At 38.5% G+C, this 14622-nt stretch overlaps 1 protein-coding gene across 11 annotated transcripts in view; it reads left to right on the top strand.

The window, feature by feature from the left end:
• Positions 1–14622, top strand: part of LYPD6B (LY6/PLAUR domain containing 6B) — a 242919-nt gene that overhangs the window by 112963 nt on the left and 115334 nt on the right. For 7 of the 11 annotated variants that reach the window (XM_069066717.1, XM_069066722.1, XM_069066720.1 and 4 more), the window contains one exon: positions 14358–14518. The exons of the other annotated variants lie outside the window; for them this stretch is intronic. The gene's annotated coding sequence lies outside the window, so the exon portion shown is untranslated. The remainder of the gene's footprint in view (positions 1–14357; positions 14519–14622) is intronic. 11 annotated transcript variants of the gene reach the window in all.

The raw sequence follows: 14622 nt of genomic DNA, 5'->3' as shown, positions 1-14622 counted from the left end.
TCTCTCTGTCTGTCTCTCTCTCTCTGTCTCTGTCTCTGTCTCTCTCTGTCTCTCTCTGTCTCTCTCTGTCTCTGTCTCTCTCTCTGTCTCTCTCTCTGTCTCTCTCTCTCTGTCTCTCTCTCTGTCTCTCTCTCTCTCTGTCTCTCTCTCTGTCTCTCTCTCTCTCTCTCTTTCTCTCTCCTGAACCTGAATAGTTGTATAGACCAGAAAATTCACAGATTCCTTATTCTATAGATATATATCTGAACATATTGGGCTATTTTAGGGGCTTGATCTCCCATACATCATTGAAGGTCACCCACTCCCACAGTCGCAATGTAAAGACTCAGACTCCCTTATCCTCAACAAGAGAAGGTCCAACCAAAATTCTATGGCCATAGGTCACAAAGAATTCCTCATTCTTTCAGTAAACTTTCAGAACAATATCAATGAGTGAGGTCATAGCTGGTCATCAAAAGGATCCTGGGTTTTTGGAGGTTTGGACTGTTTCAGTTTGTTGGAATATCTCATTTTCATTAATAAGTATGGTTCTCATTTGGGCAGCTAATGCCAAAATGATATGGAGCTAATCCATGGGTTCCTACCTCTTTTAAAATCTGTAGTCTCAAAATCTGGAATGCAAGTCAGAGTATGCCTAGTTTCCTCTTGTCTACTACAAATTTTAGGAGGACATAATCACTTCCTCCCAAAGTTCCCATCATCTCAACTCCAACAAGTTTCTACCTATTTGTGAAACTCAAATTCAGAATAGAATTCCTCCTTTTTGATTCTTCTGCCCTTTGAAGAATGAAATTATCACAAGTCAAGGAGTTACTAGATCTCTGTGTTGGAGAGAGAGCTCATGGAGCTCCAGATAATTGAATTTTTCCATCATTGGTGATTCTCTTCTCTAAAGATGCAGCTCTAGTATTATATTCTACACATAGAATTTTCCTGAGTCCCACAAACACTTCTCTTCCGAACTAACTTGTATTTAATTACCTTGAACATATTTGTATTTATTAATATTACATTTATCTTGTATTTATTTTTGTACGTACTTATCCCCCCCATTAGAACATAAGCTTATTGAAATTAGAAATGGTTTAATTCTTTGTGTTCATATCCCCAGCACCACAGTTCCTGACACATAATATGTGCTTAATAATACTTGATTGATTGATCATGGCTCTGTGCCAGCCTTTCAATTAGCTTCTCGAACTCCTTATCTATTGCTTCTTCCTGTTTAGATGGTCCATAGTGTTCTCTGATGACAAAATTGCGTCTGATTGTCCCCTCCTTGCTACTCTACTCCCTGTGTATTCTCCCATCAGTATATCTTCTTAATGTACAATAAATTTTATTCTACCTCCACTTTCTTTTTGCCTGTCCTGATTGAATTGGATAAAGCATACCCTTACAAAGCTTTTTTTTTTTTTTATGTCTCTCATTCCAAGTCTCAGCAATACCTATGATACAAGTTTGCCTTCTTGTTTTAGGACCTGTAGTTCATGTTGCTTGTTGCCTAAATTTTGAACATTTATGTATAATTATTTGAAGTTATCAGTTTTACCAAATTTTAGCTCCTGTCTATGTCTGTGGTTTTCATCTACTATCGTTCTTCCTACATTATGACTGCTCTTTGTGTTATTCATCTTGATGGTTATATACATAGACTGTTTTCTCCTACCACTGTTCTTTCAAGTTTAAGGCATTTTTTATTAGATTTATGAGTCAACAAACAAAAACATTCTTACCAGTATTTCTTAGGTGCATGATGTCGCTGACTAGCAATCTGTCATTTATAAACCCCAAGGGAATGACCTGGACCAATGAAATTTGTGTTATTGAGGCTTCTGGGAGATGGCTGTATTCCACAGTTTTGGTAATTTGATGCTTGGGGGAGCTGACCTCAGTATCACTGAAACCACTAAACCTTACCCTGAAAAGAAAAGATCTACTTTCTTAGGGTTCCTTGAGATGCCCAATTACAGAATTATGAACCAAACCCTCAGCAGCTAAGAGGGAGCCCTATGCCAACTGTAGACTGCATTCTAAGGACTGCTTACTGCAGTACCATGAGGCAGATTACCATGCTTTCTAACCACTTTTAAGGAGTCGTGTAGCTTAGAGCCATTGTGCAGGTTGATAATCAGTTAAATGGTTGAAAGACTCTACATTTCTTTTCATAAAAGAAGTTATATGTGGATACTATGATCTAAATTGTTTGACAGTAAGTGTTTAAATTCCACAGGACTCATGAAGAAAAATGCTCTTTCTCCAGAGAGAGAACTGATGAACTTTGAGTGCAGACTGAAGCATACTTTTTACTTTATTTTTCTTGCTTTTTTTTTTTTTTTTGCAGCATGGCTAATCTGGAATTATGTTTTGCATTATTTTACATGTATAATCAATATCATACTCCTTGTCTTCTCAAGGGGTAGAGGAGAGTCTGAAGGGAGAGAATTAGAGGACTCAAAAGTTTTTTTTTTAATGCATGTTAAATAAGGCATAATTTTTTAAATGTCTAACTTCACTATTGGGATTTCCAGATTTCCAGAGGCAGCTTATGGTACAGTGAATAGAGAGTACTGGGTCTGGAGACAGAGAAGACCTGAGTTCAAATTTGGCCTCAGATACTTCCTAGCTGTGGGACCTAGGCAAGTCATAATTTCTGTTTATCTCAGTTTCTTCCACTATACAATGGGAATAATAATAGAACCTACCTGGGAGAGTAGTTGGGAGAATCAGTTGTGGTGATGTTTGTAAAATATTTGCTTAGCACAGCATCAGGCACACAGTAGGTGCTATATAAATGCTTTTTTCCTTCTCTTCACCCTCCAGGGGTGCTGGAGGTAGAAAGTTGCTTGCAGTCTCCCTTTTGTAGATATGCATATGGAAGGGCTTGACTTGTTAGTGTCAGGCTTGGAAGCTAGAGTAGAAAGTGCCCTCAGACTCCTTTAGAGCTCTTTAGAGAGAGACTTAGTGCTAATGGTTTGGGACAACTTATTTTCCTCTTACAGATGTGCAGCTTGTTAACTGCACTTGGCCTTGCCCCATTAAATTAGCCTTCCATTCTCCCCAGCTTGTTGAGAGAATTGCCAGCGCTCAGCTTCATTGCTCCTTGGCAGGCCGTTTAGTAAAGAGTGCTGTGGTAGTGAACTCCAAGACAGAATGCCGGTGCTTGTAATTAAGGTCTGATCCTGTGCACCAGAGCTGCTTCTTTTTCATTTAGGGTAAGTAACAATACCCTTAAGCCAATAGCAGTTATAGATCTGAAAGCCTGCTCTTTCTTTTTTATGTTTTACGCATCTCTTTCTGTGTTGAGTTGGTCAGCCAAAAAAGTAACATAGGTCCTGCTAATGTGGGGTTAAAGGACATACTTTGAGAAAGGAAGTTCGAGATCATTTTGTCCTAAAACCATAAGAGTATTTAGAGCTAGAAGGAACTTCTAGGCTTGTCTCTAAGCCAATCTACTTTCATTTTACAGAAAAGGAAACAGAGGTCCATGGAGGCTAAGTGGTTTGCCCAAGGTCACACAAGTAATAATCATCAGTTATAATTTGAACCCAGGTCATCTGGAAACTGAGGTCTAGATGGGATTAATGATATGTAAAATCACATACCCACTTAATGGCACACCAAGGACTAGCTACCATGTTTTCTGAATGCAAGCTAGCACTATTTCCAATGTATATGGCCTTGTATACGGAGGGTCTTTTGATCTCATATATAAAGGTGCATTTCTGGATAACTGTAGTGAAATGCAAAGAAATTTTGATCAACTGGAATTCTTCAGTGAGTGTATATGTTGTCTTTTACAGAATCCACATCATGGAATTCTACTAGTCTTTCCAATTGTGAAGAGGTTAGCTCTGGAGCTTCCTCTCCCAGGAATCTAGAATAGTTGTAGATTGATAGAAAGCATAGGGATAAATCTGATGTGACTAGTTAGCTTTAAAAATTTTTTTTTAATTTTAAGGCCATTGAAACAATAGAATTTAAAATAGTCCCTCACTAATGTTGTATAGTAATAAATAAGCCATTCCTGTAAAGGTCCTTGTGGGCAGACTTCTCCCTCTCAATATCATTTAGGATAAAAATATCCTTTGTTATAAAGCTGAACAAAATTCCACGGAGAAGTGTTTATGGTACAAGATACTATAACTGCAGATGCTTTGTCTTAAAAAAGATATAGTATCTGAGTCTGTGGTGCAAGTTAATTGTTGAAGATTAATTACCACTACTAAAGCAGATAGCCTGGATTTATGTTGACTGGGACAGAGATGCAGTCCCTCACTTGCTCTGGGGGAAGTAGCAGGGCAAGAGATGGGAATTTGGTAAGGAGAATATTCTTACCAGCATGTTGTGATAAGTGGTAAGAACTGGGTTGAGGTTGTGGAAAACTTCAGTGTTGAGTTACTAGATGATGATCAATTTTCTAATCATTTTATAATCACTATTGGCTGTCTCCCTACAGTTCTTCTTTTAGAGATGCATGATCCTTCATTTTTTTTTCCATTTCTTTATTCCATTGAATGCTGATATTTTTAAAAAGAGAAAAAGGCACCAATTGTCAGTAGCCAAGTTTTCCTAGGCATTTATAATCATAAAAAACCACTTCAGCAGGGAAAAGCAGACTTATATTTTACCTAGAATTCTCAATCATTGGATGGTGTTCTTTTGAAATAAAAGAACTATCGGAGGATGGATTTAAAACAGTAGCATCTCTTGAGATTTTCCCCATCCCTCCACCTCCTGAAATATTCAGAATATGTATGGGAAGGCTGTGGCAAAAGCTCTTCATTTGTGGGTAGTGTAGTAATGTATAACATTGACACCAGCCAGTCCTGGAAGTCTCTGTTACAAGTGTGCCCTTTTGCCTTGCTTCCATAGACAGCTTATTTATGGAGCCCCATTTTGGGTTCTTCTCCAGAGATCAAAGCTTGTTCTTACACTTGCGAACTGAGTAACAGTCTATCAGAAGGCTATTTCCCTCCACTCCCCCCAACTGCACTCCTTAATTCTAGTGCCCTTGCACTATTGATTATTTCCAGCATATCCTGTATGTATCTTAATTGTACATAGTTGTTTTTATGTTGTCAGCCCCATTGCACTGTGAGCTCCTTGAAGGCAGGAACTGTCTTTGTATCTCCAGTGCCTACTGCCTGGTGGGCAGTTAATAAAATTTTTCTGGACTGATTATTGAATAGAATAGCTTCACTAGTATAATTGTCTTGAAGAAACAGGGCTTTCTCATTTTGATCTTTGTGGCCTCATTGCCTAGTATATAGTAGACTTACTAAGTGTTTATTAACTTCTGTTGGTCATTCAGTCACATCTTGTCATTTGATCATACCAATCAGGTAAAAGATGCTCTTGCATCTTAATTTCTTTAAACCTAAGTTCTATTGACATGGTCTTTGTTGACATTCAAAATGGAAAAATTGCATGACAAAGATAAACCTATTAATAATGACATTATCCAGTACTTTAAAATTTGCAATTCACTTTACATATATGATCTCATTTTGGCCTGACAGCAGTATGGTTGGGTATGTTTTATAGGCATGATCATCTCTTTTTTTACGGTTAGCATAGAGGTCTAGAGTCCTGACCATGGTCACATAGCTAGTAAGTGTCAGAGTTGGGAATTGGATTGTAGTCTTCCTGACTTGATGGGTCACCTAGATGGTGCAGTGGATAGAGGCGGGGCTTGGAGTTAGGAAGACTCATTGTGCTGAGTTCAAATGTGGCCTCAGACACTTATTAGCAGTGTGACCCTGGGCAAGTCACTTCACCCTGTTTGCCTCAGTTTCCTCATCTGTAAAATGAGTTAGAGAAGGATGTGGCAAACCACTCCAGTATCTTTGCCAAGAAACCCCAAAATAGGGTCACAAAGAGTTGGACACAACTTAAAATGACTCAACAGCTTCCTAACTTGTAGTCCAGCATTCTATCCATGCCTGCACCATGATGCATTTCTGACTTCCCAAATGAGATAAATCAACAGTACTCTCCATTTGTAAATTAAACACACTTGTGAGCTAGATTGACTCAAATGCCACTAGGTCACTGTATAAGAAGTTATTGCTGTACTTGCCTGATGGACAGAGTTAATGTAGCTTCTGAATCTACTTTAACTTACAACTGAAGAGAATCTTAGGCATGGAGAGATTCTGGGGCATTAATGGTTTATTTGCTGATTAACTTTTAGAACATCACTTTCCCAGATGGAAATGATTACATGAGCTATCCCATTTTATGCTACTGGGCTTTATTTTCATTATTGCTGCTCTCTAATAGATATTTTAATGAACGATTTTATTGTGTTTGCAGGCCAGAACATTAAGTGAAGACTGAATTAGGGCCGGGGGGGGGGGGGGGGGGGGCGGGAAATCTGGTAGAAAACAAACACTGAGAAAGTAACAGTAAATTTTGAAACTGTTGCATGCTCAATCTGTTTTTGGTTTTGTTTGTTTGTTTTCTTTTTTAAACCGAGCTCCTGGTTCCCTCTGGATTCTGTAAAACAATTTTTCCCCAACAGGCTTGAGAGCTTGATGAGAAAAACTTTGTTAATAGGAATTGGAAATAAGATTGAAATAAAAATGACTGAAAGTGACTCTTCCTGGTCCATATAAAAGAGCAAGTTTAATTATATGTGGACTGTCTCCCCCACTCCAATGTGTGAGCTCTCTGAGAGTAAGGACTGTTTGACTTCAAAAAAATTTTTTTTACATTGCAAACATTTACAGATTATTTGGTCTGTGAGAATTCTCTTGTAACAAAGTAAGACAGTTAAGTAAAACTAGTAATACAATGACTTCACCTGAAAGTACATGAAACATTTTACATCTGCAATAACCCACTAACATTCTATTTAAAAGAAATAACAGAAATCTATTTTTTCTCCCTCCCACCCCCATCCTACTTTTTTTTTTTTGCTTTTTGAAGAGCAGTTGTGGTTAAGTGACTTGCCTAAAGTCACATGGCTAGTACACATGATTCTGAGGCTGGATTTGAACTCTGGTCCTCCTAACTCCAGGGCTGGTGCTCTATTCACTGTCCCATCTAGTGGCGCACCCCCCACCCCATCCTGCTTTTTAGAAAAAGAAAAGAAAAATAGATTTCTTATAACAAACATACATAATCAGGCAAAAGAGATTCCTTTAGTGGCCATATATAATAATATATATGTCTCAGTCTGCGCTCTGAATCCATCCCTTCCCTGTAGTGAATAATCTGTTTCATCATTGACCCTCTGGAATCATGAAGGGTCATTGTATTGATCACAGTTTTTACAGTTTTCAAAGTTTTGGTGTTTTTTTGTTTTTTGTTTTACAGTGTTATATAAATTGTTCTCCTGGTTCTGTTCATTTCATTCTCAACCAGTTTAAAGTACTCAAAATTGTTTTTCTAGATTTCCTGTTAGTTTGCAGTTGTCAGGGTTCTGGGTTTTTTTTTTCTATCACAGAAAGAGCTACTATAAATATTTTTTGTACCCCAGTACTTAGCACAGTGCCTAGCACATAGTAAGCACTTAAGCTTTTTTGGTTTAATTTGATGTGAATTGGTCTTGGCCTGTTGTTTTACTCCTGTGAAGAGTAAATCTTTTAAATCATCAAGAATGATGAATGAAAGAACAAAACATTACTTTGGCTATTCATCTTCGAAGTAAACAAATCCACCTAATATTTTAAATCATTAGAGGTAAACAGTGGATGGTCAAGTTTTCTGATTCCTAGGGTCAGCAAAAGGGGATGAAAAGAACATGGGACTGACATGGGCTTGGATTCTAGGCCCAGGTCCATGACTTTTTGCTGTTTCTCCCTTGGGCAAGTCACTTAGCCTTCTTGACTCTGTTACTTCATTTCTAAAGTCAAAATGTGGTTAGTATAGAATACTTTCCCTGTTTACCTTGAGATAACCAAAAAAGATTATGTGTACCAAAGCCAATCAGAGATTAAAGAACATCATTTTTTAAAACATTTAATAGCATTTTATATTTTCCAATTATATTTAAAGATAATTTTCCACATTCATTTTTGTAAGATTTTGAGTTCCAAATTTTTCTCCCTCCCTCCTTTCCCTGCCCCTCCCCAAGGCAGCAAGCAATTTATTATAGGTTGTACACATACAATCATTTTAAGCATATTTCCACTTAAGTCACTCTGTGAAAGGACCAGAACAAAAGGGAAAAACCAGGAGAAAGATAAAACAAAAAAGTGAAAATATATGCTTCTATCTGCATTCAGACTCCATAGTTCTCTCTCTGGATGTGGTCAGCATTTTCCATCATGAGTCCTTCAAAATCGTCTTGGATCATTACATTGCTGGGAAGATCTAAATCTTTCATAGTTGATCATTACACAGTGTTGCTGTCTATTACTGTGTACAATGTTCTGCTAGTTCTACTCACCTCACTTAGCATAAGTATATGTAAATCTATCCAGGTTTTTCTGAAATCTGCCTACTCATCATTTCTTATAGCCCAATAGTATTCCATTACATTCATATACCACAACTTGTTCAGCCGTTCCCCAATTGATGGGCATCCCCTCAATTTCCAATTCTTTGCTGCCACAAAAAGAGCTGCTATTAATATTTTTATAAATGTGGGTCCTTTCTGCTCTTTTATGATATCTTTGGGATACAGACCTAGTAGTAGTATTGCTCGATCAAAGGTCATGCACAGTTTTATAGCCCTTTCGGTGTAGTTCCAAATTGCTCTCCAGAGTAGTTGGATCAGTTCACAACTCTATCACCAATGCACTAGTGGAAAGAACACTATAAATTAGGGGTTTTTAATTGTTGCTTGTACCGTGAAACCCTTTGCCAGTATGGTGAAGCCTATTGGGATCTCCTCAGAATATTTTTAATGTATAAAATAAAATGCATGTGATTATAAAGGAAATCAGTTATATTGAAATAGTTATCAGGGGCAGCTAGGTAGTGCAGTGAATAGAGCACTGGCTCTGGAGTCAGGAGGACCTGTGTTCAAGTCCAGCATCAGACACTTAACACACATACAATACACACACACACACACACACACAAACCTAGCTGTGTGACCTTGGGCAAGTCACTTAACCCCAATTGCCCTCCAAAAAGCAAAAAAAAAAAGAAAAGAAATAGTTATCTATATATATATATGTATATACATGTGTATATATATATATATATATTTTAGAAGTTCATAGATCCCAGATTAAGAACATTTTCTATAAATATAAGGTGGTGATGATGTTGTTTCCTCTAAATCTGGGTAGATTGTTCCTTCAGAGGCTAGGTTTGGTTTTGTTTTTAACCATTATTAGGAATATGGTATGTAGGCAGCTAGGGATAGAGTACTGGAGTCAGGAAGTCCTGAATTCCAATCTAGGCTTAGACACTAGTTAGCTTGTATAATCTAGGTCAAGTCACTTGACTTAGGTCTGTCTCGGTTTCTGTATTTTTTTTTGCCTTTTTTTTTTTTGGAGGGGCAATTGGGGTTAAGTGACTTACCCATGGTCACACAGCTAGTGTTAAGTGTCTGAGGCTGGATTTGAACTCAAGTCCTCCTGACTCCAGGGCCGGTGCTCTACACACTGCACCACCTAGCTGCCCCCGCAGTTTCTGTATTGTAAAATGAAGATAATAGCACCTGCCTTTAGAGTTGTTGTGAGGATAAAATTAGATAATATTTGTAAAGTGCTTTGTAAACCTTAAAGTGCTATATAAATGCTAGCTGTTTTTATATGGTGATCCCGAGGTAGGCATTTGTGTGCTGCATGTCTAGCTAATTTCTGGTTATTTAGAATTATATAATCATTCATAGAATTTTATTTTGTTTTTTGCTTTTTGGAGGGGGGAGGGTAGGACAATTGGGGATAAGTGACTTGCCCAAGGTCACATGACTAGTAAGTATGTCAAGTGTCTGAGACTGGATTTGAACTCAAGTCCTCCTGACTCCAGGGCCAGTGCTCTATTCACTGTGCCACCTAGCCACCTCTATACGTAGAATTCTTAACATTCTTATTTGGGACTATACTTTTTGTACTGTAATTATTTTTCTTCATATCCTTGCTCTCCTCCAACCCAAAGCCCAAGATACTCCTTTGTAACAAAGAAAAAGAGCCTAGCAAAACTGACCAACAAATATCATCAGTATTTCCATGTCTGTGCTCATATGACTTAGGAATATAGTGGTCACTGCATTTCTTCTGAGTTCCAATGCCTTTTTGTTTTGTTTTTATTTATATTCTTATATTCATTGTTGCATATGCTCCTACTGATTCCACCTACTTTGTATCAATCCCCACAAATCTTCACATTTCCTATCTTCCTCTAGGCTGTGATGAATGTTTCCCTCCCATCCACTTTATATGTGCATTCCTCATTTGTCATTTCTTATGGCACAGTTATATTCTGTTACATTCATATACTATAATTTGTTCAACCATTCCACAATCGAAGGGGCCCTACTTGATTCCAGTGTTTTTTACTGCCCTAAAATTGCTTCTATGAATATTTTTATACATATGAGAATTTTCTTTTTGCATTCATTTCCTTGGAGTGAGATGAGGTCAAAGGGATGAACAACACTTCAGTAACTTTGGTCATACAATTCCAAATTCTATTCCAGAATGGTTGGGTCAATTCCCAACTCTCCTAACAGTGTATTATTGGCTTCCACCAGCCCCTTCAACATTGACTGTTTCCCTTTTTTATTATCTTTGCCAATTTCTGTATGAGGTGAAAGCTCAGAGTTACTTTACTTTACTTTTATTATTATTGATCAGTAGAATTTTTCTATATGGTGACTTATAATTTGTATTTCTTTTGGAAATTTTGTTTATATTCTTTAATGTCATTTGGGCATTTGATTTTAATTAATTAATCAACAAGCATTTAGGGTTAGGGTTGGTACCTACAGTGTTCCAGAACTATGCTGGAAAAACAATGACAAAAATGAAATATTTTGTCCTTAAGGAGATTATGTTCTATACAAGCAAACCATATGTACACAAAGTAAATTCCTGGGCACTGATAGCTCAGGGAGGGCTGAGGAAGAGGCAAAAGTGAGAAGGGAATGTGCTCCAGGAATGGGGAACAGCTTGTTGAAAGGCATGGAACTGGGAAATGCAGTGTCATATGAGGAACAGTAAGAAGATCTCTTTGCCTAAACTTAAGAATGCATGAAAGAAAGTAATGTAAAATAAAACTGTAAGTGAGGATTGGAACAAGGTTGTCAAGGACTTCACATACCAAACAGAGGCATTTATATTTGACTGTATGGATAATAGGAAATCTCTGATGTCAAGCAGGAGAGTGACATAGATCTGTGCATTGAGCTTATTGTTTTGGTAGTCTCTTAATGCAGGCTGAAGATGGTCTGGAATACTGAAGTCCCGTACAGAGAAACATGGAGCATACAACAAGACCCTAAAGCAAGGCAGCTTTATTGATCAGTCAGTAAACAGTGATGAAGTGACTGCTGTATGTTAAGTGCTAGGGATACAAAAAAAGGGCAAAAGACAGTCCCTATCCTCTAGGAGTTTACAATCAAATAAAGAAGACAATAGCAAACAAACTAAGCATAGGATAAATAGGGATTGGGGAAGGCTCTAGAATTAAGAGGTGTTAGGAAAGGCTTCCTGTACAAGATGAAGCTTTAGCTGGGACTTAATAGAAGCCACGGAATCCAGTAGGTAGCAGTGAGGAGGGAGCATTCCAGGCATGAGGACAGCCTGAGAAAATGCCCACAGCTGAGACATGGAGTATCTTGTTTGTGGAATAGCTTGGAGGCCAGTGCCACTGGATTGAAGAGTACAGCTGTAATAGTAATGTCATTCAGTCACTTTGTATTGGCAAAGGTAACAGGTATTAGCACTTAGTAATTAATCAAGACTTTGTTAAAGAAACAGAAGGTGTAATTCCTCTGTTGCTGATGTAAGAAGAAGGGGCTGAATAGGGAGAAGTGATACTGTATATAAGGAAAGACCTTGGCTGGAAAGTCAGATCTTCTTGGAGCAAGCTTTGTGGAGGCAGAAGCTGCTGCCACCCGGGAGTCTGAAGAGGAAAGCCCCCCCCCCCCCCCCTGCCCCCCCCCAGGCTGGAGAGAATGATTTTGATTTTGGGAATCTGGGTGAAGTGATTTTGATTCTGAGAACGAACTGGAGCTTCTGCTGAGGAACTGCTGAGTCCAAAAGCCAGCTGGAGCTGCCTCAGACTGAGGAAGCATGATTGTGATGCTGGTACTTTGTATGAACCTGTTTGTGGCTTTGTTAAGCCTTAACTTCCCAGGAACAGAGACTGTGAAGGATTTAAGGTGGACTGGATGATGTGAGCTTCAGTGTGGAACAGGAAGTGTGTGGAGAGCTGGACAAGGACCTGGGAGCTCTCTGCTTTTGAACACAGGTGACAGTTTGGTGAATCCAGGTAGGATCTGGGACCATGGAAGGGAATCCAGGGAATCTGAGAGACCACCCTGAGTCAAGCTGAAAGAAGACTTTACTTGAATACTGTGCACTGACTGAGAAATTGTAATTTACTAGTGACCTAGGGGTGGAGGGTCTGTGTATTTTCTGATGATTGAATAGTGAATGATGAGGGATGATTGAATGATTGAGTTGATTGAATGACTGATTGACTAAAAGATTGTACTTAGCGATTGATGCAACTGATTTGTAACTTATAAGCGACTGATTTGTAACTTAGTGTGCCCAGTGAGTGGAGAACTTTGACTATTGTACTTTGTGTCCCTTGAGGAGGCAAACTTCCTTAAGGATGATTGAATGCTTGAGTTACTAAATGATTGTTCTTTGTTGAAAACTTTGTGACCACTGTGGTGAAAACTATGTGGCCATCTTAGTGATAAGGTGTTTGAATGCTGTATTTTTATTTTCTGTAATAAGTTGTAAATAAGTTGTAACATTGTGAATGCTGTACCTTGATTTACTGTGAATGTTTTGCTCTGATTTGTTATGGAATAGAGTGTTCACTATACTGTGTAATCAGAACCTTGAAAAGCAGCCATCCTCTGGAAAGCTGCTAGTGGTTGGCTTTACAACATGGAAGGGAGTAAAGTGTAAGAAGATAAACTTGAGGGGACCAACTTAGGGTATGCTGGATATTTAGGAAAGCTGGTAGAAATCAGTCGAGTCCATTGGATCCTGGAGAGAATGGGGCACTGCCCTCAAACCAGTAAAGTCTGGTGGTTTTATAGTGTTCTTATATGAATATAGGTGGACCTGGAATTGGGAAAAGGAGTGAGGAGAACTTATAGGAGTGGCCACTGGTATTGATTCATGGTAGTGGAAGGGAAGAAAGATTCTTGGGCAATTGGAAGGTAGTTGATACTTAAACTCCCTGCTGGAAGGAAAAAGTGACTTTGGGATATTACTTGCTTTACTTAACAAGGAGTTTTAAGCTTTCCCAGGGTTTCTCCCTTTAGTGGGTTGGGAAGGCTGCTATTATAGTGCTCACAGTCAGCTAAATGGAGGATGACTTGAAAAGGAGAAGAGATTTGAAGCAAGGAAAATCAATTAGGTTGATTTTACAAGTCTAGGTGAAATGCAATGAGGGCCTGAACTTGTATGATGAATGAATTTAGGAGATGCTGTGGAGGTGGAATCAATAAAACTGAGCAGCAACTGATTGGATATGTGGAGTGAGAGAAAATGAAGAGTCAGCAATGACTAGAAGGCTGATGGTATCTTCAATGGAAAAAGGGATAAAAGAGGGGTGGCTTTGGAGGGAAAGCTAAGGAGCTCAATTTTTGTTAGTTTAGTTAAAGGCGACTATGAGACATCTGATTTGGAATTTCTAGTAGGTAATAAATGATGTGGGACATTCCCTTGGTAAAAAGACTAGGGATATAAAGATCTGGGAATCATTTGTATAGAAATGATAATTGACCCCATGAGAGTTGATGAAATCACCCCGTAAGTATAGAGATGGAAGAGAAGGAGACTCACCTGAGCCTTGGGCTACCCCCACAACTCTTTCCACTCTGCTACTGTATACAGGCTGAAAATTGTAAAAGAATTAGAAAACCTAGAACCAGTCAATGTTGAAGGAGCTGTGAGAAGATAGGCACACTAATACACTATTGATAAGAGACATGAATGAGTTCAACTGGCTGCATGTTCAGGGAAGATAACAGTGTTTTAGCATTAGTTTAAATCAAAAATATTTAGGATGGTGAACTTGTCAGAGAATTTATGGAATGCTTTCCAAAGCCAAACACGAATGATTTGGAGTTTATCTGCCATTTGAGATAGTCTGTCCTCCTCTTTGCCAGTTAATGTGAATGATTGAAGCCTGACTCTAGATTCCTGTTTGCTTTCCTATAGAATGAGAATGCTCATACTGGTGATTGCTTTCTTTATCTGTAGGTCTGAATGGAAAGACTAACCTACGACCAACTGCCCTTCCCCTGGTATCTCCATAAAGAATGTCGGCTGTTTAACTTGTGTTTGTGAATTCTTTAACATCCTCTTCTGAAAGGCCATCCAGAAGCACAAGTGTTTGCCATCTTGTGAAGCCATATTCTCTGGTAAGTAGCACTGAGTCCGAGACAGACGACAGACAGACAGACAGACAGACAGAGATGGAGAAGAGAGAGAGAGAGAGAGAGAGAGAGAGAGAGAGAGAGAGAGA

This window comes from Petaurus breviceps, unplaced genomic scaffold, assembly GCF_028583685.1.
Source record: "Petaurus breviceps papuanus isolate PSGF00001 unplaced genomic scaffold, PetGlider_PUasm1.0 90723, whole genome shotgun sequence".
Classification (NCBI taxonomy): Eukaryota; Metazoa; Chordata; class Mammalia; order Diprotodontia; family Petauridae; genus Petaurus; species Petaurus breviceps.
This window is presented reverse-complemented; position numbering and strand designations above follow the sequence as displayed.